This window comes from Salmo salar, chromosome ssa04, assembly GCF_905237065.1.
Source record: "Salmo salar chromosome ssa04, Ssal_v3.1, whole genome shotgun sequence".
In the NCBI taxonomy this organism is placed as follows: domain Eukaryota; kingdom Metazoa; phylum Chordata; class Actinopteri; order Salmoniformes; family Salmonidae; genus Salmo; species Salmo salar.
The window spans coordinates 86,250,462-86,266,709 of NC_059445.1; the positions used below are offsets into that span (position 1 = coordinate 86,250,462).

At 44.6% G+C, this 16,248-nt stretch overlaps 1 protein-coding gene across 1 annotated transcript in view; it reads left to right on the top strand.

The window, feature by feature from the left end:
* The window catches only part of LOC106574788 (neurobeachin), a 306,741-nt gene that overhangs the window by 24,195 nt on the left and 266,298 nt on the right, over nt 1-16,248 (top strand). The gene's annotated exons all lie outside the window — the stretch shown is intronic.

Sequence of the window (16,248 nt, forward strand, 5' to 3'; positions counted from 1 at the left end):
CCCACTGGTTTCCCTCTAGGTTACAGAGAGCTGGTAGTCCCATCCACCACACTACCAGGTGGTATAGAAGAGACAGACCCACTGGTTTCCCTCTAGGTTACAGAGAGCTGGTAGTCCCATCCACCACACTACCAGGTGGTATAGAGGAGACAGACCCACTGGTTGTCCTCTAGGTTACAGAGAGCTGGTAGTCCCATCCACCACACTACCAGGTGGTATAGAGGAGATGGACCCACTGGTTGCCCTCTAGGTTACAGAGAGCTGGTAGTCCCATCCACCACACTACCAGGTGGTATAGAGGAGACAGACCCACTGGTTTCCCTCTAGGTTACAGAGAGCTGGTAGTCCCATCCACCACACTACCAGGTGGTATAGAGGAGACAGACCCACTGGTTGACCTCTAGGTTACAGAGAGCTGGTAGTCCCATCCACCACACTACCAGGTGGTATAGAGGAGACAGACCCACTGGTTTCCCTCTAGGTTACAGAGAGCTGGTAGTCCCATCCACCACACTACCAGGTGGTATAGAGGAGACAGACCCACTGGTTGTCCTCTAGGTTACAGAGAGCTGGTAGTCCCATCCACCACACTACCAGGTGGTATAGAGGAGATGGACCCACTGGTTGCCCTCTAGGTTACAGAGAGCTGGTAGTCCCATCCACCACACTACCAGGTGGTATAGAGGAGACAGACCCACTGGTTTCCCTCTAGGTTACAGAGAGCTGGTAGTCCCATCCACCACACTACCAGGTGGGTGGTATAGAGGAGACAGACCCACTGGTTGACCTCTAGGTTACAGAGAGCTGGTAGTCCCATCCACCACACTACCAGGTGGTATAGAGGAGACAGACCCACTGGTTTCCCTCTAGGTTACAGAGAGCTGGTAGTCCCATCCACCACACTACCAGGTGGTATAGAGGAGACAGACCCACTGGTTTCCCTCTAGGTTACAGAGAGCTGGTAGTCCCATCCACCACACTACCAGGTGGTATAGAGGAGACAGACCCACTGGTTTCCCTCTAGGTTACAGAGAGCTGGTAGTCCCATCCACCACACTACCAGGTGGTATAGAGGAGACAGACCCACTGGTTTCCCTCTAGGTTACAGAGAGCTGGTAGTCCCATCCACCACACTACCAGGTGGGTGGTATAGAGGAGACAGACCCACTGGTTGACCTCTAGGTTACAGAGAGCTGGTAGTCCCATCCACCACACTACCAGGTCTACAAGGTGGGTGATATAGAGGAGACGGACCCACTGGTTGCCCTCTAGGTTACAGAGAGCTGGTAGTCCCATCCACCACACTACCAGGTGGGTGGTATAGAGGAGATGGACCCACTGGTTGTCCTCTAGGTTACAGAGAGCTGGTAGTCCCATCCACCACACTACCAGGTGGGTGGTATAGAGGAGATGGACCCACTGGTTGTCCTCTAGGTTACAGAGAGCTGGTAGTCCCATCCACCACACTACCAGGTGGGTGGTATAGAGGAGATGGACCCACTGGTTGCCCTCTAGGTTACAGAGAGCTGGTATTCCCATCCACCACACTACCAGGTGGGTGGTATAGAGGAGACGGACCCACTGGTTGTCCTCTAGGTTACAGAGAGCTGGTAGTCCCATCCACCACACTACCAGGTGGTATAGAGGAGATGGACCCACTGGTTGTCCTCTAGGTTACAGAGAGCTGGTAGTCCCATCCACCACACTACCAGGTGGGTGGTATAGAGGAGACAGACCCACTGGTTGTCCTCTAGGTTACAGAGAGCTGGTAGTCCCATCCACCACACTACCAGGTGGGTGATATAGAGGAGATGGACCCACTGGTTGTCCTCTAGGTTACAGAGAGCTGGTAGTCCCATCCACCACACTACCAGGTGGGTGGTATAGAGGAGACGGACCCACTGGTTGTCCTCTAGGTTACAGAGAGCTGGTAGTCCCATCCACCACACTACCAGGTGGGTGGTATAGAGGAGACGGACCCACTGGTTGTCCTCTAGGTTACAGAGAGCTGGTAGTCCCATCCACCACACTACCAGGTGGTATAGAGGAGATGGACCCACTGGTTGTCCTCTAGGTTACAGAGAGCTGGTAGTCCCATCCACCACACTGCCAGGTGGGTGGTATAGAGGAGACGGACCCACTGGTTGTCCTCTAGGTTACAGAGAGCTGGTAGTCCCATCCACCACACTACCAGGTGGGTGATATAGAGGAGATGGACCCACTGGTTGTCCTCTAGGTTACAGAGAGCTGGTAGTCCCATCCACCACACTACCAGGTGGGTGGTATAGAGGAGATGGACCCACTGGTTGTCCTCTAGGTTACAGAGAGCTGGTAGTCCCATCCACCACACTACCAGGTGGTATAGAGGAGATGGACCCACTGGTTGTCCTCTAGGTTACAGAGAGCTGGTAGTCCCATCCACCACACTACCAGGTGGGTGATATAGAGGAGATGGACCCACTGGTTGCCCTCTAGGTTACAGAGAGCTGGTAGTCCCATCCACCACACTACCAGGGGTGAAACAGGGAAGGGACTCAGGGGGTATGCTAATTTGGTATAGAGCAGACCTAACTCACTCTATTAAATTAGTCAAAACAGGAACATTGAACTTTTGGCTAGAAATTCAAAAGGAAATGATCTCAACAGAGAAAAATGTCCTCCTGTGTGCTACCTATATCCCCCCACTAGAATCCCCATACTTTAATGAAGACAGCTTCTCCATCCTGGAGGGGGAAATCAATCATTTCCAGGCCCAGGGACATGTACTAGTCTGTGGCGACCTAAATGCCAGAACTGGACAAGAACCTGACACCCTCAGCACACAGGGGGACAAACACCTACCTGGAGGTGACAGCATTCCCTCCCCCATGTGCCCCCCTAGGCACAACTACGACAACATAACCAACAAAAACAGGTCACAACTCCCCTGCAGCTCTGTTGCATGCTGGGTACACTGTCACATCCTCATCTGTTTCACCTGTCTTTGTGCTTGTCTCCACCCCCCCTCCAGGTGTCGCCCGTCTTCCCCATTATCCCCAGTGTATTTATACCTGTGTTCTCTGTTTTGTCTGTTGCCAGTTCGTCTTGTCTTGTCAGGTCTTACGGGCGTTCTTTCCCGCCTTCCTGTTTCTCTAGTTCTGTTTCCGAGCCTGCCTGCCGTCCTGCCTGACTCTGACCTGATCACGAACCTCTGCCTGTCCTCGACCTGCCCTTTACCTGCCCCGTGTTTATAATAAATGATCTGAGAACTGTACTATCCGCCACCTGTGTCTCCATCTGGGTCCTGAGTCGTGACGTTCTAGTTTGCTCAGTTTTTTTGGTTAATTCTTTACAATGTGTCAAGTAATTATCTTTTTTGTTTTCTCATGATTTGGTTGGGTCTAATTGTGTTGCTGTCCTGGGACTCTGTGGGGTCTGTTTGTGTTTGTGAACAGAGCCCCAGGACCAGCTTGCTTAGGGGACTCTTCTCCAGGTTCATCTCTCTGTAGGTGATGGCTTTGTTATGGAAGGTTTGGGAATCGCTTCCTTTTAGGTGGTTGTAGAATTTAACGGCTCTTTTCTGGATTTTTGATAATTAGCGGGTATCGGCCAAATTCTGCTCTGCAAGCATTATTTGGTGTTTTACGTTGTACATGGAGTATATTTGTACATAATTCTGCATGCAGAGTCTCAATTTGGTGTTTGTCCCATTTTGTGAATTCTTGGTTGGTGAGCGGACCCCAGACCTCACAACCATAAAGCACAATGGGTTCTATAACTGATTTCAAGTATTTTTAGCCAGATCTTAATTGGCATATCAAATTTTATGTGCCTTTTGATGGCGTAGAAGGCCCTTCTTGCCTTGTCTCTCAGATCGTTCACAGCCTTGTGGAAGTTACCTGTGGCGCTGATGTTTAGGCCGAGGTATGTATAGTTTTTTGTGTGCTCTAGGGCAATGATGTCTAGATGGAATTTGTATTTGTGGTCCTGGTGACTGGACCTTTTCTGGAACACCGTTATTTTTGTCTTACTGAGATTTACTGTTAGGGCCCAGGTCTGACAGAATCTGTGCAGAAGATCTAGGTGCTGCTGTAGGCCCTCCTTGGTTGGTGACAGAAGCACCAGATCATCAGCAAACAGTAGACATTTGACTTCAGATTCTAGTAGGGTGAGGCCGGGTGCTGCAGACTGTTCTAGTGCCCTCGCCAATTCGTTGATATATATGTTGAAGATGGTGGGGCTTAAGCTGCATCCCTGTCTCACCCCATGGCCCTGTGGAAAGAAATGTATGTCTTTCCCCCAACACCACTTTCCATCAATTTGGATAGGAGACCCTCATACCAAATTGAGTCAAAAGCTTTTTTGAAGTCAACAAAGCATGAGAAGATCTTGCCTTTGTTTTGGTTTGTTTGTCAATTAGGGTGTGCAGGTTGAATACGTGGTCTGTCGTACAGTAATTTCGTAAAAAAGACATTTGCTCAGCACATTGTTTTCACTGAGAAAATGTACGAGTCTGCTGAAGCAGATCAGGGTGTTACAGAATGCTATTTGGCCCTAAACAGAGAGTACACAGTGGCATATTACCTGACCACTGTGACTGACCCAAACTTAAGGAAAGCTTTGACTTTGTACAGAATCAGTGAGCATAGCCTTGCTATTGAGAAAGGCTGCCGTAGGCAGACCTGGCTCTCAAGAGAAGACAGACTATGTGCACACTGCCCACAAAATGAGGTGGAAACTGAGCTGCACTTCCTAACCTCCTGCCCAATGTATGACCATATTAGAGACACATATTTCCCTCAGATTATACAGATCCACAAAGAATTAGAAAACAAATCCACATTTTGATAAACTCCCATATCTACTGGGTGAAATAGCACAGTGTGACATCACAGCAGCAAGATGTGTGACCTGTTGCCACAAGAAAAGGTCAACCAGTGAAGAACAAACACCCTTGTAAATACAACCCATATTTATGTTTATTTATTTTACCTTTTGTACTTTAACTATTTTCACATTGTTACAACACTGTATATATACATAATATGACATTTGTAATGTCTTTATTCTTTTGGAACTTTTGTGAATGTAATGTTTACTTTTGTTTGTTATTAAATAAAGGTTGAAGAAAAGAAAAAATACAGAAAACGGAAATCAGTTTTTTGGGTTTTTTTGTGTGGAAGAGAATGTTGTCATGGGAACCATCTTAATTCACCTGTCAATCTTAATTCACCTGTCAATTCTACTTTGCCGACACAGTCACACACACAGAAACACAGATACAATCCTTTCTTGTATCTAAATGAATAAATACATTTTTTTTTTAATAGATAGATCACCAAGGAGAGAGGAGATGCCCTTTCCGGTGTCGACATTGCCGCTGGGTTTTAGTTTATGTCATCACGGACAGGCTAGATTGGTGGCAGGGCTTGTTGGTGTGTGATGACAAGATGACGCTGACTTTGCTATTTAGTGACTTTTATCTTTACTTTTTTTGGACAGGAAGTTCATACTCCTTGTGTTACTCTTTGTTTTTAAACACTGCATTCGTTGCGAAGGGCTCGTAAGCAAACGTTTCACTGTAAAGTCTACACCAGTTGTATTCGACGTGTATGACAAAAAATATAATGGATTTGATATGATTTTGACGTTGGTACTTGATATTTGGAAATATTTTGTCTGTTGTTTTGACCTTTTTAGAGAGGAAATTGTATTTTAGAGTGATTTTTGTTGACATTTTGTGTTTTTGTCCGTGTGCGCTTCAGACATCAAAGTGTGTGTTTCTGTCTCAGAAGTTTGTGCTTCAAAGCTTTCAGGTGTGTGTGTGTGTGTGTGTGTGTGTGTGTGTGTGTGTGTGTGTGTGTGTGTGTGTGTGTGTGTGTGTGTGTGTGTGTGTGTGTGAGAGGCAGGCTTTGTCAACATTGTTATTGTTACATCTGTTGAACTTTGCTCCCCTCCCCATGCAGGGTGCATCTCAATAGTAGAACTTGTCTTCCTCCCCTTGTCTGCTCTTCATCCTCTCCAGTTCCCAGAGTCACCCTAGGAAAGGAGATGTGGAGAGGGAAGTTCTTTAGACTATTGAGGTGCAGCCCTCAGGGCTGTCTCTGTCTTGTCTCAAGGCCCCCCGAGATGACACATAAGTCTGCCCTCTCCACTGCCTGAAAGAAAAACACACAGAGAGAGAAGTGAGAGAGGATGAGAGAAAGAGATTGTTAGAACTGGGTGTTGTCCAGATGGTCATTCCGTCATTCCGTTTCTGTACTATACCGAGGTATACAGTATTACAGTGCTATTAAAATAAATAAATGATAATAATAATAACGTGTATATACACTATCGTTCAAAAGTTTGGGGTCACTTAGAAACATCCTTGTTTTTTAAAGATTTTTTTTTTTTTTTAAAGACCATTAAAATAACATCAAATAGATCAGAAATACAGTGTAGACATTGTTAATGTTGTAATTGACTATTGTAGCTGGAAACGGTCGATTTTTAATGGAATATCTACATAGGCGTACAGAGGCCCATTATCAGCAACCATCACTCCTGTGTTCCAATGGCACGTTGTGTTAGCTAATCCAAGTTTATCATTTTAAAACGGCTAATTGATCATTAGAAAACCCTTTTGCAATTATGTTAGCCGTTTCCACCCACAATAGTCATTTACAACATTAACAATGTCTACACTGTATTTCTGATCAATTTGATGTTATTTTAATGGACCAAAAAATTTGCTTTTCTTTAAAAAACAAGGATGTTTCTAAGTGACCCCAAACTTTTGAACTGTAGTGTGTAAAAAAATATATATATATATCAATTTAGGCAACAGGGATCTTTATCCATGAGGGGATTGAATGTATCTGCTGTAACCAAGAAGCTTGATCTTGATATCTAGTATAAATGGTATACGGAATAAATGACTGTGTAAGTGGTATACAGAGTGGTATACAGTGGGGGAAAAAAGTATTTGATCCCCTGCTGATTTTGTATGTTTGCCCACTTACAAAGAAATGATCAGTCTATAATTTTAATAGTAGGTTTATTTGAACAGTGAGAGACAGAATAACAACAAAAAAATCCAGAAAAACGAATGTCAGAAATGTTATAAAATGATTTGCATTTTAATGAGGGAAATAAGTATTTGACCCCTCTGCAAAACATGACTTAGTACTTGGTGGCAAAACCCTCGTTGGCAATCACAGAGGTCAGATGTTTCTTGTAGTTGGCCACCAGGTTTGCACACATCTCAGGAGGGATTTTGTCCCACTCCTCTTTGCAGATCTTCTCCAAGTCATTAAGGTTTCGAGGCTGACGTTTGGCAACTCGAACCTTCAGCTCCCTCCACAGATTTTCTATGGGATTAAGGTCTGGAGACTGGCTAGGCCACTCCAGGACCTTAATGTGCTTCTTCTTGAGCCACTCCTTTGTTGCCTTGGCCATGTGTTTTGGGTCATTGTCATGCTGGTATACCCATCCACGACCCATTTTCAATGCCCTGGCTGAGGGAAGGAGGTTCTCACCCAAGATTTGACGGTACATGGCCCCGTCTATCGTCCCTTTGATGCGGTGAAGTTGTCCTGTCCCCTTAGCAGAAAAACACCCCCAAAGCATAATGTTTCCACCTTCATGTTTGACGGTGGGGATGGTGTTCTTGGGGTCATAGGCAGCATTCCTCCTCCTCCAAACACGGCGAGTTGAGTTGATGACAAAGGGCTCCATTTTGGTCTCATCTGACCACAACACTTTCACCAGTTGTCCTCTGAGTCATTCAGATGTTCATTGGCAAACTTCACATGGGCATGTATATGTATTCTTGAGCAGGGGGACCTTGTGGGCGCTGCAGGATTTCAGTCCTTCACGGCGTAGTGTGTTACCAATTGTTTTCTTGGGGACTATGGTCCCAGCTGCCTTGAGATCATTGACAGGATCCTCCCGTGTAGTTCTGGGCTGATTCCTCACCGTTCTCATGATCATTGCAACCCCACGAGGTGAGATCTTGCATGGAGCCCCAGGCCGAGGGATATTGACAGTTCTTTTGTGTTTCTTCCATTTGCGAATAATCGCACCAACTGTTGTCACCTTCTCACCAAGCTGCTTGGCGATGGTCTTGTAGCCCATTCCAGCCTTGTGTAGGTCTACAATCTTGTCCCTGACATCCTTGGAGAGCTCTTTGGTCTTGGCCATGGTGGAGAGTTTGGAATCTGATTGATTGATTGCTTCCGTGGACAGGTGTCTTTTTTACAGGTAACAAGCTGTGGTTAGGAGCACTCCCTTTAAGAGTGTGCTCCTAATCTCAGCTCATTACCTGTATAAAAGACACCTGGGAACAAGAAATCCTTCTGATTGAGAGGGGGTCAAATACTTATTTCCCTCATTAAAATGCAAATCAATTCATAACATTTTTGACATGCGTTTTTCAGGATTTTTTGTTGTTGTTATTCTGTCTCTCACTGTTCAAATAAACCTACCATTAAAATTATAGACTGATCCTTTCGTTATCAGTGGGCAAACGTACAAAATCAGCAGGGGATCAAATACTTTTTTCCCCCACTGTGCGGTGTAAGTGGTATACGATCTAAATGGTATATGGTGTAAATTGTATAAATGGTATATTGTATAAATGGTATATATGGTATACGGGTTTAAATTGTATAAATGGTATAGGGTATAAATGGTATAGGGTATAAATGGTATAGGGTATAAATGGTATAGGGTATAAATGGTATAGGGTATAAATGGTATAGGGTATAAATGGTATAGGGTATAAATTATATAAATGGTATAGGGTATAAATGGTATATGGTATAAATGGTATTGGTATAAATGGTATACTGTATGAATGGTATAAATGGTATACGGTATAAATGGTATAGGGTGTAAATTATCTAAATGGTATAGAGTATAAATGGTATACAGTGTAAATGGTATACAGTGTAAATTGTATACAGTGTAATTGTATACAGTGTAATTGTATACATGGTATAGGGTATAAATGGTATACAGTCTAAATTGTATACAGTGTAAATGGTATACATGGTATAGGGTATAAATGGTATACGGTATAAACGGTATAAAGATATAAATGGTATAGGGTATAAAGATATAAATGGTATAGGGTATAAAGATATAAATGGTATAGGGTATAAAGATATAAATGGTATAGGGTATAAAGATATAAATGGTATAGGGTATAAAGATATAAATGGTATAGGGTATAAAGATATAAATGGTATAGGGTATAAAGATATAAATGGTATAGGGTATAAAGATATAAATGGTATAGGGTATAAAGATATAAATGGTATAGGGTATAAAGATATAAATGGTATAGGGTATAAAGATATAAATGGTATAGGGTATACATGGTATAGGGTATAAAGATATAAATGGTATGCGATGTAAATGGTATACGGTATAAATGGTATCAAGATATAAATGGTATACGGTATAAACGGTATAAAGATATAAATGGTATAGGGTATAAAGATATAAATGGTATAGGGTATAAAGATATAAATGGTATAGGGTATAGGGTATACATGGTATAGGGTATAAAGATATAAATGGTATAGGGTATAGGGTATACATGGTATAGGGTATAAACGGTATAAAGATATAAATGGTATAGGGTATAAAGATATAAATGGTATACGGTATAAAGATATAAATGGTATGCGATGTAAATGGTATACGGTATAAATGGTATCAAGATATAAATGGTATAGGGTTTACACGGTATAAATGGTATAGGGTATAAATGGTGTATGGTATATATTATAAATGGTATAGGGTATACATGGTATAAATGGTATGCGATGTAAAGGGTATAAATGGTATTCCCACAAGCCTCGAGGTTTCACCTCTCCTCCATGACAACAACTGTTCTTCCCTCTGCCTCTGGAGGATGACGTGAAGAGAAAGAATGAGGAAAACACCCCCCTCCTCCTCCTCTCTTTTCCTCTCTCTTTCCGTTTCTCCCTCTCTTCACATTATGCTTACCACTCCGATTTCAAATTAATATCACGTTTTTTTGGCATGTCTGGGCATGCCTCTCATCTTCTCTCTCCCTTTCTTGCTGCCTGTCTTCTATCTCTCTCTCTTTCTCCATTCCGTTCCCACTCTCTCTGTCTGCCTTTGTTTCTCCGTCTGTCTGCCTTTGTCCATATGTGTTGTGTCCCTCCAACTCTCGGCAGCTCACTGAGCATCCCAGCCGCACTGGGCAGCTGGCTAGCTTGTATGTATGTATGTATGTATGTATGTATGTATGTATGTATGTATGTATGTATGTATGTATGTATGTATGTATGTATGTATGTATGTACCAGTGGAGGCTGGTGGAAGGAGCTATAGGAGGACAGGCTCATTGTAATGGCTGGAATGAGCCCGCCCTCCTATAGCTCTTCCTACCAGCCTCCACTGGTGTATGCGTTTGAGTGTGTGTGTGTGTGTGTGTGTGCTGCAGGGTCAGTGGCTTTACACCAGCTGGTTATGATAGTGATGGACTGTATTATTGCATTCCACTGGCTCTGAAAGCATTGCTGGACGGAGACAAGGGGAACTGGCAGAACTCGTATGAGGGTTAACAGTGAAACAGGGTTGTTCTGTGTGTGTGTGTATTATCATGTTCCACTTTTTCTCAAAAGCCTCATGGAGGGATTATAGCTTTCAACTGACTCTCAAAACCTAGTGCATATAACTCATCTAGCTTGTATTCATATTGAATCCTGTGTGTATAACAGAGCTTTCGACTGGCCCTCACAATGTTGTTGTAAGAATCCTGCATGTCTATAAACTCCCAGTCATCTTCTTCTCCCTCCATATTTATTTATCCTTTATTTAACTAGGCAAGTTAGTTTAAGAACAAATTCTTATTTTACAATGACAGCCTACTGGGGAACAGTGGGGTTAACTGCCTTGTTCAGGGGCAGAACGACAGATTTTTACCTTGTCAGCTCGGGGATTTGAACTTGCAACTTTTCGGTTGATAGCCCAACGCTCTAACCACTAGGCTACCTGCCACCCCAATGTTATGTGTTTAAACAAATGGTTTGAGTTTTTGAAATAGAAAGTTTTTTTTTTTTAAACAGACATGTCGATTTGAGGATGTGCCTTTTTAAAGATGTGTTGATGAACAAAACAGTTGTTAGCAGATAGGAATAGCAGCAAATCCTACCGCTGTCAAATACATCATGTTATCTCTTCTTCATGCCCTCTTGCTTTTTTTCTCTCACTTTCTCTCTTTCTTGTGTGTCTGCGTGTGTGGGCTGTTTTGGTGTTGAACAAAGCCTTGTCATGCGAGGCATTTGAGAGAGAGAGAGAGAGAGAGAGAGAGAGAGAGAGAGAGAGAGAGAGAGAGAGAGAGAGAGAGAGAGAGAGAGAGAGAGAGAGAGAGAGAGAGAGAGAGAGAGAGAGAGAGAGAGAGAGAGAGAGAGAGAGAGAGAGAGAGAGAGAGAGAGAGAGAGAGAGAGAGAGAGAGAGAGAGAGAGAGAGAGAGAGAGAGAGAGAGAGAGAGAGAGAGAGAGAGACCCAGACATGCCAACAAATGTTCCCTTCTCACCATCGTGTATTGAATTGGCTGGAGGGAGTTTCTACCATGAAGAGGACACGTTGCCCAAGGCCTTTTAGGGGTCACCCATCAACCCACTTCCTGTAGGGTTTTGGTGTATGTTTGTGTAGGGTTGGAGTAAAAACCTGCACACCCAGCCGTTCTACAGGAGCGAAGTGCACATGATCTGACTAGATTCTCCCCCACGTGTGCAGTACACTCAGTTTCTCTCTCTCGATGGATTTAAAAGCGTTAGATTAGTGTATGATCATTATGGACACCCCGTCTACACCGATCCAATGCTTTTAACTCCTTGAGGGGGGAGTGAATGAGGAGGAAGAGGGGAGAGTCAAAATAGCTGAGAAGCTGTTCTCTCTATAACTGATAGAGCTCTGGCACTGTCCATGGTGCTGACATACAGATCGTTTCTCTGGTCCTGCCACACACTCTCTCTGTCTCTCTGTATCTCTCTCTGTCTCTCTGTATCTCTCTCTCTCTGTCTCTCTCTCTCTCTCTCTCTCTCTCTCTCTCTCTCTCTCTCTGCCTCTCTCGTCTCTCTGCTCTCTCTCTGCCTCTCTCTGTCTCTCTGTCTCTCTCTCTGCCTCTCTCTGTCTCTCTCTCTCTCTCTCTGACTCTCTCTCTGTCTCTCTGTCTGTCTCTCTCTGTCTCTCTGTCTCTGGTCTCTGTCTCTCTCTCTCTCTCTGTCTCTCTGTCTCTCTCTCTCTCTCTCTCTCTCTCTGTCTCTCTCTGTCTCTCTCTCTGCCTCTCTCTGTCTCTCTCTGTCTCTCTCTCTCTCTCTCTGACTCTCTCTCTGTCTGTCTCTCTGTCTCTGTCTCTGTCTGTGTCTCTGTCTCTGTCTCTGTCTCTGTCTCTCTGTCTCTCTGTCTCTCTCTCTTTCTCTGTCTCTTTCTCTGTCTCTCTCTCTCTCTCTCTCTCTCTCTCTCTCTCTCTCTCTCTCTCTCTCTCTCTCTCTCTCTCTCTCTCTGTCCTCTCTCTCTCTCCTCTCTCTCTCTCTCCTCTCTCTCTCGTCTCTCTCTCTCTCTCTCTCTCTCTCCTCTCTCTCTCTGTCCTCTCTCTCTCGCTCTGTTTATCTCTCTCCTCTCTCTCTCTCTGTCTCTCTCTCTCTCTCTCTCTCTCTTCTCTCTCTCTCTCTCTCTCTCTCTCTCTCTCTTTCTCTGTTTCTCTCTCTCTCTGTCTCTCATACTGTCTTTTCCTGCCTGCTCCCGCCGCACACCCACCTTCTCTCTTTCACACTCTTCCTACTGTTCTCTCTTTTCCTCTCTGTCTTTGTCTTTCACACACTCTTTCACACTATGTTTTTCACTGTTCTGTCCACTCTGTCTGCCTCTCTCTCTTCTCCTTCCTCTCTGTCTATCTTTTTCATATTGTGCAATGTTCTCTTAATCTCTCTCATCTCTCTCCCTCCCAATTCAATTTCAATTCAAGGGGCTTTATTGGCATGGGAAACATATGGTAACATTGCCAAAGCAAGTGAAATAGATATTAACCAAACTGAAATTAACAATACAAATGAACAGTAAACATTACACTCACAGAAGTTCCAAAGGAATAGAGACATTACAAATGTCATATTATGTATATATACAGTGTTGTAACAATGTGAAAATAGTTAAAGTACAAATGGGAAAATAAATAAGCATAAATATGGGTTGTATTTACAATGGTGTTTGTTCTTCACTGGTTGACCTTTTCTTGTGGCAACAGGTCAAAAATCTTGCTGCTGTGATGGCACACTGTGGTATTTCACCCAGTAGATATGGGAGTTTATCAAAATTAGATTTGTTTTCAAATTCTTTGTTGATCTGTGTAATTTGAGGGAAATATGTGTCTCTAATATGGTCATACATTTGGCAGGAGGTTAGGAAGTGCAGCTCAGTTTCCACCTCATTTTGTGGGCAGTGTTGCACATAGCCTGTCTTCTCTTGAGAGCCAGGTCTGCCTACGGCGGCCTTTCTCAATAGCAAGGCTATGCTCAGTGAGTCTGTATATTGTCAAAGCTTTCCTTAAGTTCGGGTCAGTAACAGTGGTCAGGTATTCTGCCACTGTGTCCTCTCTGTTCAGGGCCAAATAGCAATCTGTAACACCCTGATCTGCTTCAGCAGACTCGTACATTTTCTTTCCAATGTGTCAAGTAATTATCTTTTTGTTTTCTCATGATTTGGTTGGGTCTAATTGTGTTGCTGTCCTGGGGCACTGTGGGGTCTGTTTGTGAACAGAGCCCCAGGACCAGCTTGCTTAGGGGGACTCTTCTCCAGGTTCATCTCTCTGTAGGTGATGGCTTTGTTATGGAAGGTTTGGGAATCGCTTCCTTTTAGGTGGTTGTAGAATTTAACGGCTCTTTTCTGGATTTTTGATAATTAGCGGGTATCGGCCTAATTCTGCTCTGCATGGAGTATTTGGTGTTTTACGTTGTACATGGAGGATATTTGTACAGAATTCTGCATCCAGAGTCTCAATTTGGTGTTTGTCCCATTTTGTGAATTCTTGGTTGGTGAGCGGACCCCAGACCTCACAACCATAAAGGGTGATGGGTTCTATAACTGATTCAAGTATTTTTAGCCAGATCCTAATTGGAAGTAGAAGGCCCTTCTTGCCTTGTCTCTCAGATCGTTCACAGCTTTGTGGAAGTTACCTGTGGCGCTGATGTTTAGGTCGAGGTATGTATAGTTTTTTTTGTGTGCTCTAGGGCAACGGTGTCTCTCTCTCTCTCTCTGTCTCTCTCTCTGTCTCTCTGTCTCTCTGTCTCTCTGTCTCTCTCTGTCTCTCTCTCTCTCTGTCTCTCTCTCTCTCTGTCTCTCTCTGTCTGTCTCTCTCTCTCTGTCTCTCTGTCTCTCTCTGTCTCTCTGTCTCTCTCTCTCTCTGTCTCTCTCTCTCTCTGTCTCTCTCTCTCTCTGTCTCTCTGTCTCTCTGTCTCTCTCTCTCTCACAGACAGACAGAGACAGATAGTGACAGGGAACACTGAATAAGGAAGTATCTTTCTACTCCTGAACCTCTCATCATCCATAATATAACATAATCCAGCATGTCAGTGTTGCATCCCACATGGCACCATATTCTATTATTACTCACCATAACATGTAGTGCACTACCCTATGGGCCCTGGTAAACAGTAGTGCAGTGTGTAGGGAATAGGGTGCCGTAGAGCACTACATAGAGAATAGGGTGCCGTAGTGCACTACATAGGGAATAGGGTGCCGTAGTGCACTACACGGGGAATACGGTGCCGTAGTGCACTACATAGAGAATAGGGTGCCGTAGTGCACTACATAGGGAATAGGGTGCCGTAGTGCACTACACGGGGAATAGGGTGCCGTAGTGCACTACATGGGGAATAGGGTGCCGTAGTGCACTACATGGGGAATAGGGTGCCGTAGTGCACTACATGGGGAATAGGGTGCCGTAGTGCACTACATGGGGAATAGGGTGCCGTAGTGCACTACATGGGGAATAGGGCGCCGTAGTGCACTACATAGGGAATAGGGTGCCGTAGTGCACTACATAGGGAATAAGGTGCCGTAGGGAATAGGGTGCCGTAGTGCACTACATAGGGAATAAGGTGCCGTAGTGCACTACATAGGGAATAGGGTGCCGTAGTGCACTACATAGGGAATAAGGTGCCGTAGGGTATAGGGTGCCGTAGTGCACTACATAGGAATAGGGCGCCGTAGTGCACTTCATAGGGAATAGGGCGCCATAGTGCACTACATAGGGAATAGGGCGCCGTAGTGCAGTACATTGAGAATAGGGTGCCGTACTCTTCCTGGGGTTTATTATAGATCCCCATTAGTTCCTGCCAAGGCAGCAGCTACTCTTCCTGGGGTTTATTATGGATCCCCATTAGTTCCTGCCAAGGCAGCAGCTACTCTTCCTGGGGTTTATTATGGATCCCCGTTAGTTCCTGCCAAGGCAGCAGCTACTCTTCCTGGGGTTTATTATGGATCCCCATTAGTTCCTGCCAAGGCAGCAGCTACTCTTCCTGGGGTTTATTATGGATCCCCATTAGTTCCTGCCAAGGCAGCAGCTACTCTACCTGGGGTTTATTATGGATCCCCATTAGTTCCTGCCAAGGCAGCAGCTACTCTTCCTGGGGTTTATTATGGATCCCCATTAGTTCCTGCCAAGGCAGCAGCTACTCTTCCTGGGGTTTATTATGGATCCCCATTAGTTCCTGCCAAGGCAGCAGCTACTCTACCTGGGGTTTATTATGGATCCCCATTAGTTCCTGCCAAGGCAGCAGCTACTCTTCCTGGGGTTTATTATGGATCCCCATTAGTTCCTGCCAAGGCAGCAGCTACTCTACCTGGGGTTTATTATGGATCCCCATTAGTTCCTGCCAAGGCAGCAGCTACTCTTCCTGGGGTTTATTATGGATCCTCATTAGTTCCTGCCAAGGCAGCAGCTACTCTTCCTGGGGTTTATTATGGATCCCCATTAGTTCCTGCCAAGGCAGCAGCTACTCTTCCTGGGGTTTATTATGGATCCCCATTAGTTCCTGCCAAGGCAGCAGCTACTCTACCTGGGGTTTATTATGGATCCCCATTAGTTCCTGCCAAGGCAGCAGCTACTCTTCCTGGGGTTTATTATGGATCCCCATTAGTTCCTGCCAAGGCAGCAGCTACTCTTCCTGGGGTCCAGCAAAATTAAGGCAGTTTTATACAACTTTCAAAACATTACAATACAGTCACAGATTTAACAACACACTG